We start from the raw sequence: 4,176 nt of genomic DNA, 5'->3' as shown, positions 1-4,176 counted from the left end.
GATCCTGCAAAAGGAAGATCAGTAAGTGTGGGCGCAGCTTAGCGCTCAAATAAGAGGGGGACAAATGAGGATGTTATATATTGCTCTGATGTACACTCCGGCCGCAATTGCGCAGTACGCCTAAAGGCATCACAGATAGAGGGGCTAAGAGGTTGTTCACGTTATGTGGGTTTAACGTAGTTTTATATGGTAGAGAGAGGGTGTGGTAGATGGTCCTTGGCGATCACAAAATGAACAAGGGAGGGGAAAACCTCAGGTTGCTTGAGCCAACATTTCGACAAGAGGACTTGTCTTCGTATGGCCCAGACGAAGACAAGTCCTCTTGTCGTGGCTCAAGCAACCTGAGGTTTTCCCCTCCCTTGTTCATTTTGTAGTTTTATATAGTTTGACAAACAGCGCTACAGTAGGTTCGTAAAATGAATCGTCCGCCTCATAGTAGTGTGCAAAGAGAATCTCTGCCACACGACTGAGTATCATGGCGTGCGCGGAAGTAAAGCATGTTGCCAACCTCTCCTAAGCATACGTCCATATAAAAAAATTTGCCGTTCATGAATTGCCAAGCATTTATTCCTTGCTGAGACCGTATGGATCGCAATCGCGGCACATGCGCATACGACCGCAAGCTACGAGCTAGGGCAGATCGATGGTGCTAGTTCTTTAATGAACGCCCTTTCAACATTTCCTTCGTCTCCCTGTAAGCTCTGCTTTTAGGCTACGAAAATAAAGCGGTGTATGCTCGCGCGAGCAAGCGCGCAAGCGCAAGCCAGATAGCAGTGATCAAAATACTAGGGCACATCACAGCTGTGCAGAAAAACATATTAACACATTAAATTTCAGGTATCTTTGGGCGAGGGCAAAGAGGTGAAGAAAGAAAATGTTGTAAAGGACACAACGCGCAAAGGTGCAGAGGCCAATTTCCTGAGGGTACGTTAACCGCATGTAGCACCCTACGAGATGCCGCTAAGCGACGCATGGCTGAGAAAATGCAAGTGCTTGGAGGGAAGGATCACAGTACAGGGCAAACGGCTGTAGGCTATCATTGCCCTGGTGGGGTAAAGTGACTTACGGCTAGTTGGCAGCAAGTCCTCCAGCGATGACCTGGAGGGCTTGAAAACGGACCGGCGCGGCGTCGATGACTTCCGCGCCTTGCGTGTTTCGCAATGCTGAAACCAGGGAACTAAAGATACCTGCTACGTGCTTCTCCGAGCAGGGCGTGGCCCGTGCACACGTGTGATGCCGATGGGAATGGCGGCTATTGGTGAAGATGAAGCTTGTAGCTCGGAGGATGGATGATACGGTTTTTACTTTTTTGAGAACTAAGCTGAATTTTCATGGTGTTTATTTCAGGCCGCAATTTTGCCTTTATTTTTGGGCATATGCTATAATTTATGGATTAATTAGCGATTTTTTTCTGTGATATAATGTGGCTACACACACATGCGAAATGCAGAAACGCTTCACTTAGGTAAACATTTATTGCTAGTCGACGTTTCGGACAGAGCCTGTCCTTTTTCAAGGACATCAGTCTTGAAAAAGGACAGGCTCTGTCCGAAACGTCGACTAGCAATAAATGTTTACCTAAGTGAAGCGTTTCTGCATTTCGCATTTTACCTCTAGCAACCAAGTACGTTTGTCTTTTTATGCTATATATATACACATATATATAGCCTTCGCTTCCTTTTTATTCGAGAAGTGTGCCATGAGGCATAAGTTGAGAAAGGGGGTTTGGAATGTAGGAGAGAGAAAGTTAAACGAAGGAGTGGATACCAGTTTTGCCGAGGTAGACGCACAGGCAGCTGGTGAACTGATTGTTCATGGTCCACTTCCCATAGTTACATTCTAGGTTGCACCGCAGGCCGACCTCCCTGAGGAGTCGTTTTCTAATAGGAGCCGTCGGTGGGCACGTCCACAACAGGTGCTGCACATCACAAATGTCTGGTGCAGCGCCGCAGTGAGGGCATCTGCCACTTGCCGGCAAATCTTTATCACGCCATCGATGACGGAGAGATGGACTCTGAGCCGCCCCTGCCCGAATCCGGCGCACGAATACCTAAGGAATCGAAGACATGGGACAGGAACGGATCTGTGGGAATATAGGCTTTAATATAGCCTTATATAGACTTTCTAGGTTACGAGAAAGGGCTTGACTCAGTCAAAACTTCAGCAGTCATGCAGGCATTGTGGAATCAGGGTGTAGAACAGCGTTATGCAAAAATACTGAAACATATCTGTAGCGGGGGCAATGCTACCAAATTTGTCCATGAAGTCAGCAATAAAATGACAGTAAGAAAGCGTGTCAGACAGGGAGACACGATATCGCCAATGCTATTCATCCCTGTTTACCGGAGGTATTGAGAAGCTTGGATTGTAAACAGTGTAGGATAAGAGTTAATGAAGTGATCTGCAGTTCGCGGATGACATTGCTTAGCTAAGTCACTCAGAAGATGAACTGCAAAGCATAATCAATGACTTAGGCAGAGCAGTTCTGTGGGTCTAAAAATTAATATGCAGAAAACCAAAGAAACCTTCAAAAGTCTGAGAACGGAGCAGCTGTTTGCAGTTGGTAGCGAGATGCCGGAAGCGGTAAGGGAATACGTCTACTTAGGGCACGTATGTGGCAGTTGATTTGGTTCACGAGAGTGAAATAACTAGAAGAGTAAGAATGCGGCGGAGCGCATTTGGAAGGTTTTTTCAGATCATAAATGGAAGTTTACCGATATTCTTCAAGAGAAAAGTATATAACAGCTGTATCTTACCACTAGTCATCTACGGGTCAGAAACGAGGAGGCTAACGAAAAGGGCTCAAGTTAAGCTAAGTACAGCGCAGTGAGCTATGGAAAAAAATAGAGGGGTAACGTTAAGAGACAGGAAAAGAGCAGAACACGTCAGTGATCAAACACGGGTTACTGACATCCTAGTCGAAATCAAGAGGAAGAAATGAGCTTGGGCAGGGCATGTAATGCGAAGGCAAGATAACTGGTGGTGCTTAAGGGTAACGAAGTTGATTCCAAGAGAAGGCAAGCGTACCAGGCGGTTGCAGAAAGTTAGGTGGGCGCACGAGATTCATAGGTGTGCGGAGATAGGGTGGCTATAACTGGCACAGGACCGGCTTAATTGGAGAGATATGAGAGAGGTCTTTTTCCTGCCGTGGCATAATCAAGGCTGATGATGATGATGAATGTGGTATTTCTGTGTGGTCAGCAGTCACTTTTAGTTTTTCTGGCACGTTTTGTGAGCCTGAGCATTTGATTTGCAAGTAATTTATGCACAAATGGGCTGTTTAAAGCTGTGTTTGTAGAAGAAATTCTACCACCATTTGTGAAGTAAAAGAAGTTAATGATGAAAACGTAAGACAAGAATTCCAGCATAAGTTGACTGGCAAAGGCAGGTTGTCGTGTTATAGTTTGGTTGTTACGCTGGGTTGAGCGAGAGGGTGGGGCATCACTTGGTCCACGTATTGACGGTAACGGTGGAATCGTCCCTTAACCGTTGCGGTAGGAAAGCACGACAATTTTCATGACCCTTTTCTTCGGGCTTATAAGCGAAGGCGGTAAGGTCGAGGCTGGCTGAGGAGACCACAGCGGGAGGGAAGCGGTGACACGTGACAGTGCGCCAGCTGGGGCGTTGTCAAGGCCTTGCACATGTTTGATGTCTGTCGCCAATTTCGCCACGTAGGAAAGGTGATGAATTTCACGCAGCGAGAATTTACTGCTCCCCTACTTGATAGCAAAAAGTGAGTGGTTTGTCGTCGGTGGCAATGTGGAACTGCCGACCTTTGAGGGGATGCGTGAAATACTTAACTGACATGCACATGGCTAGACGCTTAAGGGGGTTTCAGCAAGGCAGAATTTCCGGGAGATAAAGGAAAGTGCCCTCCAGGCATCATCCATGGGCCGGTGATAAACGACTCCAACGCAGGTGTCGGAAGCATATGTTGTGGAGCAAGAAATCAGCTCCTAGAATCACACGTCCGCGGCGAGAAAAACACTGTGGAAGACGCTACAGAGGACCAAATTAAAGGGGCTCTGAAACCCCTTCCAAGGAGAGCAGATCAGCTCGCTCAATCACTGCATTGTGTTGTCATGGAAACCTGAGCCAAGTGATACACTTCTACATGCGGCATAGAACCCACAATCACGCGCGAAAGTTAGCGAGCCCTTTCCGGCTACTTTTTTT

This window comes from Amblyomma mixtum, chromosome 5 (genome assembly GCF_055824585.1).
Source record: "Amblyomma mixtum isolate Tamu chromosome 5, ASM5582458v1, whole genome shotgun sequence".
Classification (NCBI taxonomy): Eukaryota; Metazoa; Arthropoda; class Arachnida; order Ixodida; family Ixodidae; genus Amblyomma; species Amblyomma mixtum.
The sequence above is the reverse complement of the archived record's forward strand: the minus strand, read 5'-3'. Positions refer to the sequence as shown.